Source organism: Pantherophis guttatus, chromosome 1 (genome assembly GCF_059756535.1).
Source record: "Pantherophis guttatus breed Tessera chromosome 1, ASM5975653v1, whole genome shotgun sequence".
Taxonomy (NCBI): domain Eukaryota; kingdom Metazoa; phylum Chordata; class Lepidosauria; order Squamata; family Colubridae; genus Pantherophis; species Pantherophis guttatus.
Genome location: NC_142063.1, coordinates 61,257,120 through 61,280,952, shown reverse-complemented (window position 1 = coordinate 61,280,952; position 23,833 = coordinate 61,257,120). Strand labels below are relative to the sequence as shown.

At 45.3% G+C, this 23,833-nt stretch overlaps 1 long non-coding RNA gene across 3 annotated transcripts in view; it reads right to left on the bottom strand.

Moving 5' to 3' along the window:
- The window catches only part of LOC117665736 (uncharacterized), a 49,639-nt gene extending 30,290 nt beyond the window's left edge, over positions 1–19,349 (bottom strand). For all 3 annotated transcript variants that reach the window (XR_009621401.2, XR_009621402.1, XR_004591450.3), the window contains exon 1: positions 19,049–19,349. This is a non-coding gene — a long non-coding RNA (uncharacterized LOC117665736). The remainder of the gene's footprint in view (positions 1–19,048) is intronic.
- Positions 19,350–23,833: the final 4,484 nt, after the last annotated feature.

The following is a 23,833-nucleotide window of genomic DNA, read 5'->3' as shown; positions in this document are numbered from 1 at the left end:
GGTGGTAGTATAGGAGGGTTTCTCCTAAAGTCCATCACAATTTCTACGGTTTTGAGTGTGTTCAGTTCCAGATTGTTCTGGTCGCACCATAAGGCTAGTTGTTCCACCTCCCGTCTGTATACAGATTCATCATTGTCTCGAATGAGACCAATCACTATTGTGTCATCTGCAATGTTCAGTAGTTTAACAGATGGATCGTTTGAGATGCAGTCATTGGTATAGAGAGAGAAAAGAAGTGGAGAGAGCACACAGTCTTGTGGGGCCCCTGTGCTAATTGTACAGGTATCTGATGTGATTCTGCTTAGCTTTACCTGCTGCTTCCTGTCTGTTAGGAAGCTTATGATCCATTTACAAGTGTGTTCAGCTACCATTAGCTGGTTTAGCTTAGTTAGAAAAATATCTGGAATGATGGTGTTGAATGCTGAACTAAAGTCTATAAAGAGGACCCTTGCATAGATCATTGGAGATTCAAGATGTTGTAGGATGTAGTGCAGAGCCATATTAACAGCATCATCTGTTGATCTATTTGCTCAGTAGGCAAATTGCAAGTGGTCTAACAGTGGACCCGTGATGGTTTTCAGGTGAGACAGCACTAGCCTTTCAAAGGTTTTCATAACGACAGATGTTAGAACAACTGTCTGTAGTCATTCAGTTTCTTGATGGTGGGCTTCTTCGGCACTGGGATGATAGTAGAGCGTTTGAAGCAAGAAGGAACATAGCACATCTCTAGCGATTTATTGAAGATACGGGTGAAGATGGGGGCCAATTGGTCAGCACAGACTTTTAAGCAAGAAGGAGTTGTCTGGGCCTGGAGTTTTTCCTGGCTTTTGTCTGTGAAATAGGTCTTGCACTTCCTTTTCTGTGATCGCTAGGGGTTGTGAAACTAATGGGATGGGGACAGTTGTAGGAGGTTTGGCTGTTGTTGGTGTGTCTGAGATGGGGGTTGTGGAGATAGGTGGCTGTAGTTTCCTTTCAAACCTGCAGTAAAACATGTTCAGGTCATCTGCCAGTTGTTGATTTCCTTCAGCCTGAACAGGAGGTTTGCCATAACCGGTGATATTTTTAAGAGTTTTCCAACATGTTTGCTGGTTCATTTCTTGAGAACTGATTCATTAGCTTTTCAGAGTAGCTTCTTTTTGCTGCTCTGATCTCCGTTGTTAATAAGTTTCTGACCTGATTGTACAACATTCTATCACCTTTTCTGTAGGCTGCCTCTTTGTAGCTGCTTAAGTTTAGCTGTGAACCAAGGTTTATTGTTACTGTATATTCGCAAGTTCCTGGTGGTTACACATAGGTCTTCACAGAAACTGACATATGATGTTACAGTATCTGTGAGTTCATCTTAAGTCTGCAGAGGTACTTTCGAAAACATTCCAATCAGTGAAATTTTGAACATTTTGAGCAAACAGCTTTTTGTTACAAAATGTACTTTGGAAGTTGTTCTTTTTTTTTCCTTTTGTGTATATAGGTCTGCATAACTTCATACATAGAGATATCTGTATAACAAATAATTGTCCCTTGAATCTGTAAGGATTGCGAGATTATTTCTGAATATTACCAACAAAAACGTGTACCTTGGAACACAAACACATCAAACTTTCCAACAGTGAAGAGGAAAGAGAGGAAGATAATCAGCTTCAGAAAATATGAAACCTAAAGCACACTTATCTAAAAATGCCCCCAATCTTCTTAAACATGCACCAACTGCAGCTACACAGTACAGTACAAGGTTTGGCTAGCGATGTCCCTTGTGTATGCATGCACCACACATACCAACAATTTCCTTTGCTTGTTGGAGTTAGGCCAATAATTAAATCCACTTTAATTGCCTTTACCGCTTTCACTTTGGTGAGCTAAAAATGAACCAGCTGAGATGCTGGGCCACACAAAGATCCAGCCCTGGTTCCTTTGGAACAAGGAGGTTGCTTGGAAATACACAAACTAGCACCCAACATCAACGAGTTTTTTTTCTTTCTGCCTTTAAAGGAAAGAAAAACAAGAAAGCTCAGAGGACGGGACACGGGTTGCTCTCGAGGGCGACCCAGAGCCTTGGGTCTCTGACTCTGTTCAAGCAGAAACGACCTCCCGAGCGACAAAGCAGGGGGAAGCGAGAGCCCCCCCCCGCCCCCCTCGACTCCCCGAGCTTGGAAAAGAGCCTCCTTGGCTGCAAACAGCGCGGAGCAGAGTTGGGGTGGGGGGAGCTGTTTTCGCAGCCCTGCTGACTAGCGGTCCCTTCAGCTGGCAGGGATCCAGTGGAGCTGGAGGTCATTCGGTGCATCTGTGCGTGTTAGCGGGAGGGGTCCAGGCAGGAAGAAAGAGCGCATCTCTGGGTGCTCAGGAGGACCCCCCCCCCAAAAAAAATCCCGTCTTCACGTTCTGTTTCCTAACTCGTGTCGGGAACTTCGCCCAAGTGCGTTCCGGAGTCTCAGCCCCCTCCCCGTTACATTCGGCGTATGCCAAACCCTCCAGCCACCATCCTATTCTCACAGCCAGCGTCCCTCTCTCGGGGCTCAGCCGGGTTGGGTGGCAGCCAAACCTTTTCTCCCCCCCCCCACCCCTTTCCTTCCTCCCTCCGGGTCTTCCTCGAGGCGAGCCCCCCCCCCCCTCTCCTTTCCCTCTCTGATCGCTAACTCTCCTCAGCGCTGAAATAGAGGCACCGGCCAGCCAGCCAGCCCAACGAGACACCAGCACGTCTTTGCTAGAGCTGGGGCCAGCTCAAATACAGCTGCGTGGGCTTTGTTTGGGGTGGGCTGGCGGGCGCGTTTGCCTCACACACACACACACACACACGCATTCTCTTTCTTCTCCTTCTCCTTCTCCTCCTCCTCCTCCTCCTTCTCCTCCACCCGCCCCGGCTGCGAGTGAGCCCAGCATGATAACGAGCTCCGTCAATTGGAGACCAAGCTCGGAGTCCTGGTTGGTGGGAGTGGGGATAGGGGTAGGTGTAAAGGTGGGGGTGGGAGTGGGTAGCTCGCCAGCATTTTCCCCCCTTCCTTCGTCCACTCCTCCCCGTCCCAAAACACTTCGCGCAAAGCAAGAGAAGAGAAAGGGGAGGGGGACAGAGAGATTCCTCCCACACGTCCCTAATTGCAGGTTCTCTTGGGAGCCAAATGTACGCGTGGGGGAGAGTTGCGCTCGCAGAAAGCTAGAAGCTGCTTGGGGGAGAGGGAGAGGGGGGGGCAAAGCACGGTCCGGGTTGTCGGGGTTCCGCCCAACAGAACCTTTCAAAGCCAACCGAGTCGGCCTGCCGGTGGAGGAGAGGACTGGGTCTGGGTTTGTTGTAGGACTTCTGGGTGGACTTTGGAAGCGGAAGGGGTCAGGAGTTTAAAAACTCCGCACCAAACGAAGCTTAAAAAGTCAGCAGCATTTCCCGTGCTGATTTCCACCGCGGCTAGGAAATGGGATAAATGGCAGATTCCCACCCACCCACTTCCCGCCCGAGGCTCACTTTTCTTAAGCCTCCCTCATGTCAGTTGGAAGCAGGTAGGCAGACGATCAGTGAGAGCCCGCTTCTGTTTGACCTGTCCCACCCCCACCCCCACCCCCAAAAAGAAGACCCACCTTTGAAAGGTGAATGCCAGGGAACTCCTTGCGGGGGGTTTCTGCCCTTCCTGTAAAACCTGCTGTCCTACTTGGTATATGAGAATGCAAGGAAAGGAGTGGGGAGAAAGATCAGGAAAGGGGAAAGAGGTTATTGTCAAAAAAAGGAGGGAGGGGAGGAGAGAAGAGGAGAGAAGAGGAGGGGAGAGGAGAGGAGAGAGCTGGCTTTGAATAGTTTTATGAATCGTTTGAGTTTTATGAACAGTTTTCCTTGCTAAAATTTCTTTAAAACTAGAGGACTAAATAATATGCTGCCTTTGAACATATGCAGAGAGTCACTTCCCTTTCATTCCTTGCATTCTGAGAGCCTCCTTCAACAATTTGGCATCTGTTTAGAAAGGAAAATTAGTTAATTGGAGTAGAGGTTGAAGAATTCTCCTTTTAAACATGTTCAGACTCCAGGTGCAGGCAGGGAAAAATTCCCTTGTTAAAAAATAAAGACCATTTGCATTTAAAACAAAAGCTAAGTTTCTAGATCTCATGACTTGGAGAAAAAGACTGCAGTCATTTTTTCTATCAAAAGGCATTCATCCCTATCATGGTTTGGGACCAGAGTTTATTCTTTTCCAACGGGTTCAAAAAAGCTGGAAACAAATCGGATTTCCTAAAAGTGACAGGGCTAAATTTTGGTTGATGCTCTCCGTGCGTTCCAGTCTGCCTTTTGTCAAAAAAAGAGATCTAGTCCACGTATTCCTACATTCCATTCTTGGTGTCTCATTTGTCTAGCACACACCTTCACAAAGCACTTTGCAATACTGCAAGTGCAATACTGCAAGTGCAGCTGAGAAATCCTTTAAAACTTGGGTTGATCTCAACGTCAGTGATGTCTTAGTATAAATACAACAGGAACAAGCTACAGTTTGTTAGTGCAGACACCCTTCATTCAGTTATTTAGCTCATTCAAATTAAAAATGGAATTTCAAAGTCGCTTGAACAAGGTATCACTGAGTGTATCCCCAAAATCCAAGGTAGAATGAATTAGAAAAGAGATTGGCGCCCTTTGAAAAGTTAACCAATAACCACAAATATTTTTTAAGGAGAACCTGGGGGGGGGGCATAAGATCCATCAAAAAGCTCTTGCCTCTGCCATGCTATTTGATCTTGACAGCAACTCTAAAAGCAAGCACCAAAGGCTGTTCTGAAGGGATGGACATTTTAAAAAAAAAAAAAAAATGAAGGTAGGTACTTCTTCCAACAACTATTCAGGTCACACCAGCCTGTCTCACTCACTGAATCAATGGCTGATTTTGAAAAAGCTAAGCAAGATAAGACTTAACCAGGACATCATCAGGAAATTTCACAGCTGTATGCAAGTCTGGAAACCTGAAATCTTGTCCAGGAAGAAGAAGGCGGTAAGAAACCTACACAGGTCTATGGATAGATCAACTACCTTCTGGAGAAAACGGGGGAAGCAGATTAGGTTTGTGTACATCAGTGTTTCTCAACCTTGGTAGCTTGAAGATGGGTGGACTTCAACTCCCAGAATCCCCCAGCCAGCGCTGCTGGCTGGGGGATTCTGGGAGTTGAAGTCCACCCATCTTCAAGCTACCAAGGTTGAGAAACACTGGTGTAGAACAACACAACACTTCATGTGCGGCCCTGAACTTCCAAATTCCACACTTTTCGAAAGAAAGGAGGAGCCCTGATACAATGTCTTTCTGAACCAGCTGTGGTTCTCTTTTGAGGCAAAGCACTAAAAGATGCTCTGGACTCCATTCACAGTTTTCCTAGTTTGGAGACTAGCTGAAGCTATTGCTTAGATCTGGGAGGTTTAATGCAGAAGATGATTTAAAAAAGAAAAAGAAAAGAAATGTATTATTCTTTATGTCTAAATTTTGAGACAACTGTGACCTGGATGACTGAGAATCTCCATAGACATTTATCTATGCATTTGGGATAATTATTTTTTTGTTATAATTTTAACAATGTAACCACTCTGTTAGAGAGCAAGTGAGATATAAACATGGAAGGTTGTTTTGTTTTGTTTTGTTTTGTTTTTAAGGGCAATATATCCCATGTAAATATGTCCACAGCTAGGGAGGAAGGATTTTTTTAAAAAGTCAAAATGGCAGCCACAACTGCATAATCCAAGTGACATCCTCTTGTTGGCGTGCACAGGGCATGTGATGCTCATAAAATGGGTGGACTTTCAGTCCCAAGGCCACAGCTAGCAACTTTGTTCATTTCAGGACTGCTTTTGATTCACTCTCATGAAAACCCTGTGGAGAAATGTTAAGGTCTGGTCAATAGACGGGCAGTTGATTTTGCTCATACACGAATTATACGACCACACAAATGTGAAGATTTTATGTAGTGCACAAAGCCATTTGTAATGCAGTTCTAATACTGCATTATTAGTATTGGTATAGATTTTTTTAAAAAAATAAAATAAATAAAAAAACAAAGAGCCTATTTGATGTAGTGATTAAGGAATCATCCTAGAAACCATGAGTCTAATCCTGCCTAAAACAGGAAGCCAGCTGGTGACTTTGGACCAGTTACTTTCTCTCAGCCCTAGGATGGAAGAAATTGCAAATCTCTTCTGAAAAACCTTGCCAGAGAGGTCGGGATAGATCCAGGATCAAGTCCACTTTTAGTGGTAGAAATCCATTTGGCAATGTTGGGCCAGACACACTCTCTCTCTCCCTCTCTCCCTCTCTCTTTCTCTCTCTCTCTCCCTCCCCTCCCCCTCTCCCTCTCCCTCTCCCTCTCCCTCTCCCTCTCCCTCCCTCTCCCACAAATCTCAGAACTTCACAAGGTTCTTCTTGGGCAAATAAAATGATTTCTCTGTAAGTTGCTTTTTGTTCCTGGAGAAATGGTAAGATGTCAAATTAACAGATCAGCAAATTATGTTAGTTAAAGGATTTAAAGACTTGGGACTTCATCCTCCTATCTAGGGAAGAAATGCCTGGCTCTCTTATAGGTTGGTAACTTTGAGATCCTACCAAAGTCTTCTATAGGAGTCAGAAGGGTTCCTAATCAACACTGGGCTGCTGTTGCTATTCACCTTTTAGCCAATTTCTAGAACAGACCAATATTCTTTGCTAAAGAATATTGATGGGGAGTTCATTATGACGGTATTGCTCAAGCTAAATGTTTCATGCCTTTAAGGAAGCAAGCAAAAAGGCTGAAGGCAAGACTCCCCGGCTCAAAGGAACGTGGTAGTTCAGAACAATGGTGATTTGTACCAGCAACTATAAAGAAGTTCCTTTTGGAAAAAAAGAAAGAATCCAACTTTTTATGGAGCACAATTCCATATCTTTTCTCCACCCTGTGAGTGCATAGTCTAAGTTCTGGGAATCTTGAGTTCTGACTATGGCAAGCCGCTAGTAGCATGGAAACTGGATTGCAGGGAATTAAAGGCAGAGACAGCAGAGCATTCGTGCTTACTTACTGTTTAAGGTTAAAGTTTCTCCTCTCTCATGTGGACTGGCTCCTTTGACATATACTGATACTTTTCAGTCAAGCTGGATGAAAACCACTGCAGGGGAAGTACTGTTCAGAAGGACTCCGACTCTGTGATCCATGACAGGGCTACAAGGCAGCATCTTTTAGGTTGTGGGGATGCGGCAATTATGATTTAGGTGGAGAATCTGACCTTTCAAATCCTGATGACCGAATTCTAGATAACAACCAGCCCTCTGTCTTTCTCCTTTTTTTGGTCCCAATGACCAGAAACCATTTTACTGCCCTACTATCTGCTTTGCTTAGGTGGTAGATTTAATCGTTCTCTTTTTTTAATGAAAACATTTTGCTTTTTTGGTTCTGGAACTGTTGAAATGACTCCCTGCCCTCTATTCTTTCATTTGTAAAGATATGCAATGAACTGATTTTACTTTTTTTATTAACTCTTCTATTCAGATGAGTGTTATGTTTCATACTTTTTTAATCAAATAAACAACTTGCTGTTGCTTAGCGGTAGTGCTAGCTAAGAAAGACTGTTAAAAGAGTATTTGCAGATCTGCCTATTATCCACAAGTACACTCCCTATGTGATACTGTCCTTCATATGCATATTGATGTTTGTGTTGCTGGTTTCAGAGTGTAATAAATGTACTTATTTACTTTATCTTATATTTCTCTTTCAGCATAAGCATCAGGGGAGTTTCCCTGCAGGTTTTTGATTATCTAGTCAGAAATTACCCCCATGGATTTTAATAAGACAAAAAGATAAGCGGATGTAGAACTGTAGAAGCCAAGGGATTAAATTGGCTCGTCATAAGGGATAGCTCATGCCCTAGGCTAAGAGGAGGAGGATACACATATAGGAATTTGTGGTGCTGGTATTATGGCCAGAATGCTTTGTTGGTGGCTTCTGATCTGTGAGCACACCATATTTGTTCTCCTGATGGGCATCTGGGTAATCTTCCACCCTCATGGATAAGGTAATTACTACTGGTGATTAAACTATAAGGGTCTTTAACCTTTGGTGGGTTTTTTAAAATTTATTTTTTTTAAAAAAATTAATTTAACTTTGAACGCACTGCATTCAGACAGTAGACACAGATTTGCACTGGATGTCTGAATGATCCAGAAGAAGGTGACTTGATCCCTTGTAGGTATGTTAAGTTCAATTTCTATAAATGCTCCCAAGGGAATGCTACCAACAGTATGAGATTCTGGTTCAGTCATTGAAAGCAAAACTTTTTGCTGGGCACATGCTGGCTGATCCCTTCAGTGAATAATAGTCATTTGTACTCAGTTGCATGCCCTCCTTTCTCCACCACTGATATATTGCTGTCTGTCCATCCTTGATTTGGCAGAAAGATGTGCTGGTATGAAACTTGTTCTCCTGGTTGATGATCCCCATTCTGCCTCTATTGTCTTTGTTCCCCTTTCACAGTCAAGAGATCTGATTTATCTTGCAAGGAGAATGGATGACAAAGCCATATTTACTTTATACACCTAGTGGTCCCTGCTGGCTGCGATTGAAAACTGTCAGTTTAAGGGAAAAATACTACTTTTAACCAAGGTGCAACTAAGAAGAAGTAAAGCTTTTGAGCTGAGGACACAGCAGGGGAAAAAAAAAAAAAAGAACTATAGTTGGGTGTAGAATGGGTACAGCCCTTAGGACCCAGAGACTGAGTTGCTTTAACTAGCAGTAAAAATAATTCACCTGCAACAACCCTGTTATATTAGGAGAATTAAAAGCAGTGGTGAAATCCATTTTTTTTTACTAATGGATCTGTGGGCGTGGCTTGGTGGGTGTGGTATAGCTTGGTGGGTGTGGCAGGGGAAGGATACTGCAAAATCCCCATTCCCTCTCCACTCCTGGGGGAAGGATATTGCAAAATATCCATTCCCACCCCACTCTGGGGCCAGCCAGAGGTGATATTTGCCAGTTCTCCGAGCTACTCAAAATTTTTGCTACCGGTTCTCCAGAACCTGTCAGAACCTGCTGGATTTCATCCCGGATTAAAAGTAAAGGTGTCTCAAGTTAGCTCCCTCTGAATGTATCAGGCAAATCTATAAAGCCCTCTGCCTTAGAGTCATTGGACTTCTTGCCTAATATATCTTGAACTTTTCTGCTGATCCTAGTGGATAGAGAGATTGTAGATTTTTACCAAGCTGTATTTCTGAAATACATTTCAAAATACATGTATTTTGAAAACCCTCTTGGAGGGAGAGATAGAAACTCCCCAGCTACATTCGAAGATCTGTAAGATCTCATGGAAAAGTTCGCTCCAGATAAGGCAAGACTAACCGCGCATTTTTATTCCGATTTATTCTGAAATTCAGTGGGTGAGCTGAGCTCCCAAGGAAGCGCTTGCGGGCTATTTATGGCGGTCGTTTTCTTGCCTCGCCGTTTCGAATCACAAAGCTTGGCACAGATCACTTTTCCGCCACTAGATGGCGCTGGTGCAATTTAAATAACTTCTTTTTCTCCCGGCGCAATCCAAGCCACTTTTGTGGGGAAACTTTCTTTCCCCAAAAAAAACCTTTGCAGAGCATAAACATTTGATTTGTAATAGATCGCCTTATCATCCTCCTGGAAAAGGGGGGGGGAACCTTTCCGTAATGTAAAAAGGAGGAAGCGGTGGCTTTTCGAGAGTAAGGAAAGTACAGAGTCGGTTTCTTGAGGCTTTTATTTTCTTGGGCCCTTTGCTTTATGGCTGCAAGCTTTTGTTCTCCTCTCAGCCAAATTCAGCCCCGTCGAGTGCCCCGAAACGCAGCCCCATCCCGAGAAAGGAGGTAGGAGTACGGTGACCACCGGGAAAGAAAACATTCCCATAATCTCCTAAAATGCTTCGTGGCCGCCCAAAAAAAAAAAAAAAACTCAAAAGGACAGATCCAGAAAACTTCTCGCCTGAAGACCAAGGCTTAGTTCAACGAGGTCGATGGCGAACGACCTTCACCGTGTTTTTCTGACTGGGAAGGTAAATTCCTGCCCAAGTTTCTTGTGAGCTGATGCTGGCATCCTCCTCAGGAGACGAACTGGGGGGTACGGGCAGTGGTGTATTAACCATTAAGGAGATTAAGTATGTGCTTAAGGCACCAGGCCCAAAGGGGGCACCACAAAGTTGAGAAAGAAAAAAAATGAAGATTTGTTTTTTAAAAAATTGTTAAAAATTGAATCTTGGGGAACCAAGATTTGTCAGTGTTTAGGCTTAATCCGTCACTGGCTACGGGCGCTTGAAAAATGCCCGAATTCGAATGGGAGATTTCAGAATTCGCCCGTCCATTTCTTCTGTCTCACCAATGTCCTGCCCCCCTCCGCCCCCCGCCCCCCGCCCCCCGCCGGTGGTTTTTAATTGTGTCCTGGGTCTGGAAGGTACCTGTCGAGTGCAGGTCATAAAGCGGACTCTTTGTGGGCCTGACTGCCTCGCTTTGGTCAGTACGGCAGCCAAAGTGGATGCAGCCAAAGCTCCAGCAGTTTTTGATGTGCAGGGGAAGGGGGCGGGAGGAGAGTTTTGAACCCACCGTCCTGGACGCCATCTTGACTTTTTTGACCATATCCTGTGGACCACCCGGGTTAAGCAGCCGGGATAGTGTAACAAAGGATGAACACCTGCCATTAAATAAAATTCTAATGAAGAAATTCTAGACCCTCTCATTAGAATGGCCCGATCCTTTAAACTAAAGTATAAAATAGGGCAGGCTGCTGGGAAGTACGCTTTTTTTTTTATTTATTTATTTTTGTATCCTAGGAAGAAATGTTTTTAGGAGAGTTTCAGAAATACAGCCCATTTGTTCTTTCCGGGTTGTTCCTTAAGTTTCTTTTCAGAGGTATAGCCACTTAGGATAAACAGGACACAGCGAGAGACGGTTGTGATTTTTAAATTATCTCCTTTCTCTGGTCAAATGTGACTTTAATATTTCCTTTCCTGGGTGGGATTTTTTTTTTTAAAAAAATCATAAATCCAACATCAAAATCACAATGCTGCTATCTTCGCACGGTGTTCCCAAGTAACTTCCAAAGGAGCAGAACCACTACTCTATTTATAGTAACCTGGAAAATAATAAGCAGAAGCGTTTAAAAAGAAAAAAAAAACTATTTTTTTTAAAAATGGTATAGCTTATATCCCATAATTGTTCTGGTAAAAATCGCTGTGAAGCAAGTCGGCTTCTTCTTTTCTCTTGTTCCTGTTTTATAATTCTTATGAATTTAGACTTTTCCCCTCCACATGTCGATAGATTTTCCCTTCCACCACCACCACCTTAAAATGTTAATTCAGGTAGGATGCTATTTTTGCTTATGGTTAAAATATGTTTTATCTTCTTTCCTGAGCGGAAATAAATCTGTGCATTAGTCTTAGAATGCAGTCTCCTAATAAATTGATATTTGTATATTTAATGTATTAGACATGCTGTTGTTATTATCACTCTTGTTACCTAATATTATTGCTTGAGTTTTTATTATTAGAAGTATGAGACTTCAATCATTTTTATTTATTTTTTTGGCTGAACGGCCAACGGTTTGGGGTGGGGGGAGATCGTGGAAAGTTTCGTTCTGCTAAATACTGAAAAAGAAATGCTAGTCCTGACTCCTGTCCCTTTGCCGAAAGTTCCCCAGCTTCGCATATTCCTCGAATAAAAGCTATGACAGTTTTGAAGACACTCTATGTTTAGATTCCTACCGGAGCTAAAAAATCATTGTCAGCCTGCGCCTGGCTGAATTGAAGGACATGTTCCAATTAAATTCAAAGGAAGGAAGGGAAGGAGGGAGGGAGGAAAAGGGAAGGAAGGAAAAGGGAGGGAGGGAGGGAGGGAAAGAAGGGAGGGAGGGAAAGAAGGGAGGGAGGGAGGAAGGGAGGGAGAGAGGGAAGGAGGGAGGGAGGAAGGAAGAAAAAAGGGCGGGAGGGAAGAAAGGAAGGAAGGAAGGAGGAAAGGAAGGAAGGAAGAGGAAGGAAGGAAGGAAAAAGGGAGGGAGGGAAGAAAGGAAGGAAGGAAGGAAGGAAGGAAGGAAGGAAGGAAGGAAGGATTTATAAGGCCTTCCCGCTGTTCACGTTCAGTGCCTGTGTGCTGAGAATATCGACCTACGAGAAATCTTTCTTTCCCGCCCTATAGTTTTACCGATCGTCAGAAGGGGCTTGAACGCAACACAAAGACGTTCTGGTTTGCGTCTGGTGCGTGTGTGGGTCTCCTCAGTCTACCAGCAGCCTTGTTGCGCTGCCTCCCTTGTTGCTAAACTCCGCAGCTCAGCGCCACCGAAACGGGAGGAGCTTCTTCTGAGACCCCTCCGTTGATTGCGCCGGGTGTTAACAAATCGAGGCAATTCCAAAGCAAATATTGTGATGGTGGGGGGGGGGGGGGAGCGCAGTGTAACGAGGAATAGCAACACGGGTACCGTCTTCTCTTCCGTGATTGGCTGCGGGAGGGGGGGAGCGGATAGCAACCTTTCCCTGTAGGTGGCATCCTTTGGGAAGCCCCCCCCCCGCCTTAAACAATAGGGATCGGGTCGCAGTTCAAGTGTCAGCGCCCCAGGCGCGCCCCACGAACTCCACCCCAGGTATTCTGTTCTGGGTCCCGTTGGGGGCGCAAAAAAAAAAAAATCTGGGTGAAGGTAGTGAATGTGCCTTCCGGAACAAAAATGAGGTTCTCCTCCTCACGTGGTGACAAATATTTAAAAAAAAAAAAAACCGCTTGAATAAATAAGTGCACCCCCCACTTTTTTTTTCTTCTTCTTTTTTTTTTCTTTCCTCCTGAAGATTTTATTGTCAAAGTGTTAAACGTCCCCGTCATTTTTATTCAAACACTAACATGATTACGGCCAATTATATATTCACTAGTTTTCTTTTAGTTTGGTGTAATTGTACTTGTCACTAATAAAACAGACATAATGGATCGCTCCTGCTCTGGATTTTTAAAGCAATTTTCTATAATTTGATTGAATTATACTTCGTCGCTTTTTTCTTTTCTTTTCTTTTTTTAATCTATATTTTCGAATCGCATTCGCTGGGAAATTGCCGCTCCGTTTCTATTTTGTTGGGTGGGAAGTAATTTACACTTCCCTAACATTTATAAATAGAATTCGGTTCTTTTGGCAACGGTGGTGCTGGGGATTGGGTGGGTTCGGGCGGGAGGGTGGGGGTTTTAAAAAAAAGCCCACCTCCTTACAGCCAAAGGTTTTCGAAATGCGAAAGAAAGATTGGGGGTGGGGGAGGGGGGGGAAGCCGGGGAGTCATTTGTTTTCAAGGGTAAAAGGCGCAAACAGAAAATATTACACGCCTAATCAGATGGGGTGACTATTGTAATAGGTTTGTTGTTCCTCTCCCATTCTTCAAAACATAAGAACATGTCGAGACAGGCAGGGGAGGACTTCGTTTTAAATATATATTTATCAAGGGAGAAGAGGTATACACACACACTGCTACAGGAAAAATATAACGCCAATTACATTCCTCTAAGCAATTAGACTAACTATCTACATACTGTTCCTATGTGCTTTTTTGGACTCAATTACACAAACAAAGCCATCGGTGGCTTACAGGGCGATCCTATACGGCCGAGGCAAATCCCTTTCAATGCAATAGGGTTTACTTCCAGGGAAGCCAGAGGAGGCTCACCTCCTAAGACCCTAAATGGCTAGGAAGCACTATCCAGGGATTCCGGCCCGGCCCTTCGTAATAGCCGGCCTCGTTTGCCGGGAAAGTCTGCGACTTCTGGGTTGGTGACTGGGAAACAAGCCGGTCGGACCCCAGGACGGTTAAGGTCCGGCTTCCGGATTTAACACACGTTACCGGGGGAGGGTTAATCAATGTTTGTGTGTGGAACGAAGAAGACATTGAACCCGAGCCTCCCCAATGGGCTTATTTATCCCCATTTTCTCCATAAATAAGCCTCCTTCGTCAGCCCCTTGGCTAATAAAGGTGCTTGGTACTGTGAGTGGGATCTCTCCTAGATGGGTGACCGAAGCGGATAGTTTTCTTCCTATCTTTGCAGGTTGGGGGCACCTCTCTCCCCCCTCTCTCCCTCCCTCTCTCTCCCTCGCTCCCACCCTCTCTTTCTCTACACACACACACACACACACACACACGTCTAACAGGTTGAAAAGTAAAAGTCAAAATTCTGCTGGTTTTGGCTGATATTAAATCACAAAGCAGCCAGAGTTCTCCCAAGAAACAGCATATTAGGGAGGAGGATTACATACTTAAAGTACACTGCTTCTGACTGTGGAAGTTCCGTTTAGACCTACTCTTTGTGGGCTCTTTAGACAATACTTTGTTTAATGTAGCTTTTTTCAAAAATTGGAAGAATTATTTCTAGGCAGCAAGCAGGAAGTGTTTTATTTTAAAAGAAAGAAGGAAGGAAGGAAGGAAGGAAGGAAGGAAGGAAGGAAAGAAAGAAAGAAAAAGAAAGAAAGAAAGAAAAAGAAGGAAGGAAGAAAGGAAGAAAGGAAGAAAGAAAGAAAGAAAGAAAGAAAGAAAGAAAGAAAGAAAGAAAGAAAGAAAGAAAGAAAGAAAGAAAGAAAGAAAGAAAGACCGGGGTGGTCCTAGTCTTCCTGAGAGCTTTCTAAGCTAGCGGGAAGATATTTGAAAAGTAGAACCAACGGTCTTTGCAAACCGTGTGTCTCCAACTTTTTCAGGGGCTTTAAATCCCCCCCCTCGGTTTGTTGTAACTGGAACCCACTGGCAAGTGAAAGCATTCTGGTTGCAGGCGGGATGCGGGGCGGGGCGGGCACACCCAGCGACCCTCTTGTAAAAAAACAGATCGATAAAAAGTCTGAGCTGCCGGTCAGGTAAGAGAAGCTACAGCTAACCCCCCCCCAAAAAATTCTGCTTGAGAAGCAGATGCCAGCCTTCGGGATCGGGTTCCCGCCCTTAGAAACGTTTGGCCCATATCAAAGGGTTGACAGCTCTGCCTGTTGTGACTCCAGCTCTCAAAACAGGAGGACCAAAAATGCGTCCGAGTGAAAAGATTTTGTTTGCAAACCATTTATTTCGGCAGGAGAAGTCAGATATTTATAGAGAAGGCTTAGATATCGCGCCCGTTGAGCAAAGCGCTTCTAACTTCAGCAAGCTTTCCAAGAGGACCGTGGACTGTGATTTGTGGGGTGGCTCAAACATTGTACGGGAGGATAAAAGCTACCAAAACGTCCTTAATCCCCCCCCCAAAAAAAAAAATCCGCAGGAAACCCCTCTGAAGGAAAAGTTGAAGACCGAGATGGACGAGGGGGAGCCGAAGTGCGAACGATCCCGGCGATTTCTCAACACAAGACGCGCGCACCCTGGGCACAAACAAGAGAGGGAGGGAGGGAGAGAAAGAGAGAGAGAGAAAGAAAGAGAGAGACAAAGGCCCCCGGGAGGACACTTTGATTTGCTTAGTGTTTCTCGGGTTACAAAATAATGCAATGGCTCAGTTCGCTGTTTGTACCGTGATTTCAAAAATAGTAATCAAAAAAACATGATGGAGGAGTTTTCTCCTCCTCCACCCCCCCCTCCCACCCCCAGCCCCCGTTTGTGTTTACAGAGGAGCAAATCTGTTACTATAATTGCCGTGCTAAAGAAATCCAAATACACAAAGGGCTCTGGAAAACTCTCGAGCTAACATTAGCCTTGGTTGCCCGGAAGAGCGACCCATAACGACTTTATCCATCGCTGGGTAGCAGGTGGGATAAGAGAAAAGGAAGGCGGGAGGGATTTGGGGGGGGGGGGGTTGAGGCCTGCAAAAAAGTTTAGACACCCCTTCTCACCAGCGGGAGGGCTAAACAAGAAGGGAACCCTGGAGTGGGGCAGAGCGGTCTTTTCTTTGGCTCGCTTGCCCCCCTCTTCCCTCTTTACCAATTTTTGTTGTTGTTGTTGTTTACGGTTCTAAAAGGCAACCAACGCAGATTTCTCCATTGAAGTCAATGGGAACTGAGAGGTCCAAGGATGTCCAAGGAGGACGGTTAAGGCCAGGCAAACCCCAACCCTCCCAGGAGGTCTTCCAGGCTCTGAAGAGCCATTCCAACTCTTTGAACTCCTTGGCGTCTGTAACTCCCCAGAATCTTTTTTTCCCACCCCGACGGAGACTCAAACAAGTGAAAGCCAGAGTCACGCAACCAGGCCCAGAGAGAGAGAAACCGCCCGTTTATAGGGTTGAACCTCCTTCCTCCTCAGTCTCCGCGATTCCAACTTGGTCTTTTGAACTAAATTCACACGCTGCCCTAGAATTAAAGGCAGAACTGAAGGAAAGCAGACTAAGGCGGGTTGTTGTTCGCCTTCACTTCGCCTTTTGGTGGTGGGGAGGTGGGGTGGGGGGCAGAATTCGGTGGCTTCAAAACTTCGTCTTCACGTCCCACAAAAGGGGATTCGGTTTCTCTTTGGCAAAGCAAAGTAACAACCTTGGTGAGATTAGAGAAGAGAGCTGGGAAGTCCAAACCAGGAGCGTTCACGCGTTTGAGAGCCTTACTTTTTGGTCTGCTTGGAAACAAGGGAAGTCCTGGGAGAAAGCGCTTCTGCAGTGACCGAGTTTTGCAAATGTTCTGTAGGAGAGAGGGGGGGGGAGAGAGAGAGAGACAGAGGGAGGGAGAGAAACGGGGCTCTTGGAATTCCTTGAATGAAATCCGGACGGATTTTAGGCAAGCAGTGAAGCCCTCTGCGCTGTTCGATTTGGATGCTCGAATGCTCGAATCGGGAGAATTTATGCCTCTCCATCAAACCCAGCCATAAAAATTAATTATAGCCCCAATGATTGAGAAAAAGTGAGGTATTTCCCCCTTAATCCAGGCTGAGACCTGGGTTAATTTGCTCTATCTTCTATGAAGAAGAGATGGGAAACCCAAAAGTGCTTTTTTTTTTCAAGAGGCAACTGGACTTCCCTGTTTTTCTTGGAAGACGTTTTGCTTCTCATCCTAGGTCTTCAACTTCTTGGATGAGAAGCGAAAGGTCTTCAAGAAAAAGAAGAAAGTCCAGCTGCCTCTTGAAAAGGCACCTTTGGGACAACCATGACCTGGATGACTAAGAACCTCCATAGACAAGAGATAAGAAAGGTGAAGAAAAACGCGTACTATTATTTGTCCTAAAAGTCTATGTTCAGGGCTGGGCTCAGTTAAAGTGTTGCGGAGCCTAAAGAAATGCATCTATGTTGGTTGTCTAAATTTTATTAAGAGAAAAATAATCAAGATTAACTGTCTACTATTTCAACCATTATAAGCATCCACGAGTTAACCAGAAAGTTTAATAACTTTCCCTTGAGCAGAAATAACTATTTAGACACGATTTACCAAGTTTTGTATAGTCTACTACGGAGAAATAAATCCACTCTACTGGTCACTTTATGCAGAAAGAAGCAAGTCGTTTCAGTGGAATTTACTTCCAAGTTACTCCACTTTTCCCTCCCTTCCAGTCCAGGGTGATTTCTATTTCCAAAAGTTCCCTCTTTTCATCCACTGCAATAGTTAACTTTGGCCACGGCGCTGCCATTCCGTGGCACACGGATCAATTGTGTGGAGGATAATTCAATCTAGCACATCTGCGGGCAAACGTTTGCATCCTTTTTGGGCAGCCTTTGATAATCGGTGCCGGTAACAGTTCTGAAAGTCTCTCGAGGAGAGAGGCAGCCTGGGCTGGCACCTTATTTCCTGACTTAATCCGAGCACCTGCCTTAAAACCCGTCAAACAAACCAAAGCAGTTCCCAGTGATGCCTAAGCAAGAAGGTAGTAGGGAAAAGTTCATTTTTGGTTCTGTTGAAATATGGGGTGGGGTGGGGGAAATTCATGCAGGGTTTCTCTTTCTTATGTTAAACACACGCACACACACCACTCTTAAAGGCACTTTCTCTCCCCTTCCGTCCCAACCTCATTTCATCTAGAAGGTTGTTTTCCAACAAGGCTACAGTGCTGGGCGTTTGTTTCTAAACTGGTAGCTGCGGCTTTCCGATTTCAACAACCACCGAATCCCCTGGACGCGCGAACTTCCCTCCCTCCCTTTCACGGCAAAACGCTGCGACTTCGCAGCGCAGCCCTGGAGGCGAAAGTAGTAACACTGTGACGCTGCCCGTTATTTTTAGAGCGCTAAAACTTTTAACTCGCAGCTCTTCGAGGGTAGTTAATAGTCGAAAGAGTTTATGGGATGCGTCCCTCTTAGGTTCCTGGCTGGAAGCAAGTTGTCTGCGGCCGTCTGTCTCCTTTTTCTCCCCACCACCACCACCGCTGTATCCCCTTCCTCTAATTCTCCCAAAGGCAAGAAAGAAACGCGCTTTCAGATTTTCCACTTTTCTTTTTCGATTAGCAGCCCCCACCCACCCACCCCACCCAACCGCCAATAATTCATGATTCACTTTTGAATCATGAATTATTAACCCTTTTGAGTTCAGTGCCTTCAAAGCTTCAGGGCGAACCCAGGGCTGTTGGTCAGTCTCTCTTCAACGCATCCCACTTGCGCTTCTTTTCTCTCTTTCTCTCTCTCGGAAAAGAGACTTGTGTGAGTGGAAAGCTTGCAACCTGTTTTGAGAGGCCAACCCCGGCGAGTTCGGCCAAAGGCAGAACGCGGCTGTTCCTTGGCGGTAAGCCAAGTTGGGATTCCCTTCCAAGCTCACAGCATACAGGACGGGCCTCCGAAACAAGACCCTACCCCCTTGAGATAACTCTGCCCAACTTCTCCAAAGATTCCCAAGCGGGCCTTAGAGAATTGCGCCTCCTCTACGGCAAACCCGCGAGTTTTTCGGCGGAATTCAGCATTTAACTCTTGGGCTGGGGTGGGGGGCGTGATATGGACTGCATAACCCAGAAAACACGGAACGCTGATCTAGCCTTGACTTGTTTGAAGGTTTGCACCCCAAAAGAGTGTTGATCGCAAGAGTCCGGACGCTTCCAACGTCGCCTCCTCCTCCTCCTCCTTAGTCTTGCCAACAAACATTAGTCACGGGGAACGGAGTGTCCCAGACAGTTACAGCTTTAGGGGGGAGTTCTCCGACACCTGCTGGAGGGAAATTGGGCTCGGTAGGTTGTTCTATCCTCTACCCTAAGTGGTTCAATTCAAGACGTACTAAGCCCCCACTCCCCAGTCTCTTCTCCATGCCCACCTACCTGCTCGAAGAGAAGTCCGTGATGCCTCCAGGGGTTTCCAAGAAGTCCCCTGGAGACCCCGGGTATTTGCCAGCATCTCTTCTTCCTCTTCAGCAGAAGGCAATCCGGAGCCAGCAATTCGCTCAAATGGAAAGCCCTCCCCACCCCCCAGGCCCCCGCTTCCATCGATTTTTTTTTTCCAAGGGTTTCAAGCAAATTTCCCTGTGCCACAATGTTATGATGGAAAGATGCTGAAATGACAGGCCCCGTAGACGCTTGTCTTTTAATCATGTGCTCCTTCGTTTAGTTTCAGTTTGTGTGTGTGGACGCGCGCACCCGTGTGCGCGCCAAGAGGAGAAGCCGCTGACAACCTGCGGCTTCCTAATGAGTGACGAGGCAGGGCTGCTGCGGCAAAGTCACACTTCCCTGGTGTGAAGACCTCTTACTGGGAAGTTTAGTTCACTACTGTTCTCGCCAACCTAATGGTAGAACCTGTAACCAAAACCCAGAGAAGAAAGCTATAACACGCTAAAGAGAGAAACTTCTAATCGCTAAATGTTATCGCCGTTCCCAGCTGCTCAGGATGACACCGGGGTTGGCTAGAGTTGGCAGGAGACCCCTTTGAAAATTGGGGGCGAGGGAGATCTGCCTTCTCTCCCCCTCCCTACTTTTATTGGCCCTCAGCCTTTCTTTGCAAATTAGAAACATCTCCTGTGGCCTTTGCCCACTTGGTGCCATCCAGTTGTGTTGAAGAACAGTTCGTACCAACTCCAGCCAATATGGGCCCACTGGTTGAGATTGATGGGACTTGTAGCCCTATGGACAGCATTATGTTAGGTTAAAAAAAGTTACATTAGCCATTTTCTCTCTTCGTCTTCTCCACTTTTTAAATTTGATCTGCCAGGGCCAATACTCGTGGCCAGATTATTTCCTCTACGCAGCTGGCCACTATCTGGAAGGGAGGCAAGGGAGAACTGTCAAAACCAAGATCTTCCAAATGGATGTGCTTCCACGGAGCAACCCAGTCCCTGCAAAAATGATTCTGCTAACCCAGAGTCAGCCAAGACTATCGGCTGCTGCGGTAGACAAAGGCGCCCTCTCTTCACACAAGTTACAAAGCCCAGGAGGTGGCCTTCTCCTCAGTTCCGGAGTCTTCATCAGCCTTGTGGCCCGCCTGCCCCTCACCTTGAGCACCGGAAGAGCAGGAGCTTGGCCTGCACTAAGCAGTTCCGTTTGTGGAAAGATGGCTATTGAAGGCTAATTTCAGGTTGGGCTCCCAGGCCTCTCTGGGCATCTTGGGAGTCACTCGGAAGAAGGAGTTGAGATCATGGCGTGATATTCTCAAGCACCCCCGGCTTCTGAATGGGAAAATAGGCTTCTCTTCCCACCTTCACAAGCCTAAAATGGGAGCAACACATTGTTTTCCGGGCCACATATTAGTCAGAACGAATGTGGACAATTGGTGAATTGAAGCCTCCCAAGAATTCAAACAAAAGGGCATTTCCTCTTTCTTGTCTCTTTTGCCTGCTAGATTCATCTCCTCCAGGTTATTCGCCTCTTGAGTTACTCCAAAATCTTTCGGAAGCGATTCTTAGGTTGGTGGGAAACTACTTTTTTAAATCAACCCCAAATCAAGTGCTCATTCTAATTAGCCTAAGACTCACCCCAGTTCTCTCTTTTGAAATGATTGGGATGCGGGATAGTGGCGGTATACACTGTCCAAAAGTTTCAGACAAGTATTTATACTTGCTCATCTTTGCTTAGGACCAAAAAGAAAGAAAAAAGTCTACGTGGGATAGGCTTCTAAAACTTCCAGGTCTTCTTAGTTTTTGTGTTCTCTGGCATAGGAAGGAAATTGACAAAATCACCCCAGACGTCCCTTGATCTTAATAAGAAAGATTGTAGGAGAAATTAATGCTCGCAGGAAAACTAAGGTGACTGAAAGTGTTCAAGTTTGATTTTGCCCAAGTGTCCCCCACCCCCTCCCACTGGCCCGCAGCATCCTAATACCGTGGTAATTACTCCTGGTTTTAACCATTCTGTCCTCCAAACTGGTCTGAATTGGTTGAAGAAGAGAGGCTGGGGCCACTTGGGTTCATGAAAATGAATGAAATTTGGGGGGTGGGGAGGAAGGCGTGCAAATCAGGACTCTAAATGTGGGTGATTAACAGTGCACCTGTGACCAGAACTTTCCCATCGGGTTTGTTTTGTTATTTTTAAGTGAGCCTTTAGGCACAAAAAAAAAAAAAAAGACATTCTTGAGTGACCAGACGCTACCCTTGAAAAAATAAACAGTCTGGAAATGGCAATCTCAGCCTTCATGGGAGGTGGGCAAGGGGTAGCAGAGAGACAACGATCTTCTGAACTGCTTCTAATGCAAATTTCTTTCCAAGTCTGTATTCTTCCTGTATGTAGATGAACTTTCCATTGAGTTTGGTGCTGGATCTAGAGTGCCATTCTGCGATCCTGTCTCAATGGTTGAGATCGGCAACATTTTAGTCTTTGTTTCACACTGGACTGAGACTCAGGCAATTTCAAATGTGCGATATATCAATTTAATATCTATGTTTAGAAGGAAGGAAGTATACCTTTCCCAGCTTTGATCACAGGATTAGGTAAAATCCTGGGAATAGAATATTAATTTACTTATTCCTATTATTTGTTACCAGTCTATCCTTTTTTCATTTTTATGCCAGATCCCAAAACAATGTAAAAGAACAACACTTCAGAACATTTTCATTTTCAACAAAGGATATCAATGATAATAGTAAATGCAAATCTTCTTCAGTTTTGTTGCAGAATAAAACATTTTTAGAGGGAGGTCAATTCCTTGTTAACATACTACACTCATATTGGACATTGTGTATATTAAATAGATTTTTTAAAAAAAACACCGTGAGATGGGTTACAATGGACCCAATTGTCAAGACCTGATTGAGTTAATATCATATCAGCAAATGTGGCAGCCAAAGGAATCGGTTGCTTCTCTTTGTGTTTCACAACCAGAGCAGATTACAAATTTTAATGATCCGAAAATGTTTGGTATACAAAATCATGCTTATTTCAGTATTAGCAAAAACACAAGAATTTTTGCAACACAAACACCCAGCTGTGTCTATTTTAAAAGCAGTTCAATGACAGCTTGCACTTATGAGCATGCAATCAGCTAATTTCGCTTTTTCCCCCTTCTGTGTTAATCAACACTTTCCTTCCTGCATATCATATAGTATGGTTGCTCCACATCAGTAAATGTTTACCTAAGCTATCTTCTTACCCCAGAATTTTGAGGAGGAAAAAGAGATTTAGGGGAAGTTTTCTAAAAAAAAAAAAAAATCTCATATGTCCTAACTAGCAAGTAATAACAATAACAAAAATAACAATGACAAAATGCTGTTTATCTTTCACACCTCCCAACTTTACATCATTTTAATCCAGGCAAGCAGCAAGCCCTTGAAGAATGATGAAATCTCAGGTTCTGGGGGCGGGGGGGGGGGAGGAGAAGAGACATAATAGTTGTTCGTGGATTAAATCACTTTAAACCATCCTTTTTAAATGCAGTTTCTTACTGCTTGCTTTAGGGAAGGGAATGATTGTTGTTACACATCCTTCTTTTTTTAGTTCATCCCTTCCTCCTGCACAGATTATCTCACAAGGTTCAGGTTATTCCCCGATAGTTTTTCTTTTTTGCTTTGGCGTTAATAAATAATAGAACAGCTCTCTGCTCTGTCCTCCCGCCGTTCCTGAAACCGGCATCGTTCTGCAGCCCAAACTCAACGTTTTCTACGCTCCGATCGCATTGACGTGCTGATGTGGATAAACTGATGACAGCTTCGCTTTAACTTTGATCCGGATATTCCCCTGCCCTCCCCACCCAGCAATACACACCCACCCACGCCCACCCCGGGGGACACTTTGCTCTCTGGATTTGGGCTTCCTTTCTCTAGCAAAAGGCTGCGCCTCCCGTTCAGGTGGAAGGGAGAGGATTTGATCCGGATGATTAATTCCCTTCTCAAGGAAACCCTCACCGCGGCAAGCCCGCGTCTTTCCCATCCGTATTCACTTAAAGCAAAACAAAAAACACGGCGAGGGACGGGGCGACAAAAGCAGTTGGTTCTTTTTAATCCAACCGACCTTTTACCGTCCTCTCACAGGGAGAATAAAACCCTAAAAGCAAAAAGCAAACCAGCCAATTCCGAGCGTAAACGATGCAAAAAGACAGGCTCTCAGGACGTGTGTAAAAACCTATGGCGTTATGTTTACGAACGAGATTGCAATAAATAAAAAGGGTCGGTTGTCCTAACGGGGGGAAAAAAAAGGGAAGCCGCCCTGTCTTTCGGTATTTAGAATAAAACGAACGTCACGAAGCCTCCTAGCAGCTTATTCCGCCTGTTTTTCTCTCGGGAAGAGAGTCCCGCTTCCCCGTCGACGGGCAGCCTCCGCCTCAGCCGAAAGCCTTTTCCAGCAGGGAGGGAAAAGTCCAAGCGAGCCTTTGCAAAGGGAAGTCACGCAGGGGCTCCCCCCCCCGTTTCGTCCGGATGGCGCCTCGCCGGCCTTTCCTTCGGAGTCAAGCGGGCTCGCCCGGCGTCGCCTCACCACGAGGGACCAGATTACAGAGCTGAGGGAAAGCGGGCGAAGAAAGATTTACCTGCGGATCGTTTATTATTTTATTTAAGGCCTTCGCGCCCCTCTCCACAGCCCCCCCTCACTCCTCCCCCCCCCACCAAAGGGCCGAGCCCGATCCTCCAGCCCGCACTCGAAAGAAGCGCCCGGCAGCTCTCGGGCCTTGCCGTTAAACTCCGTCGTCAA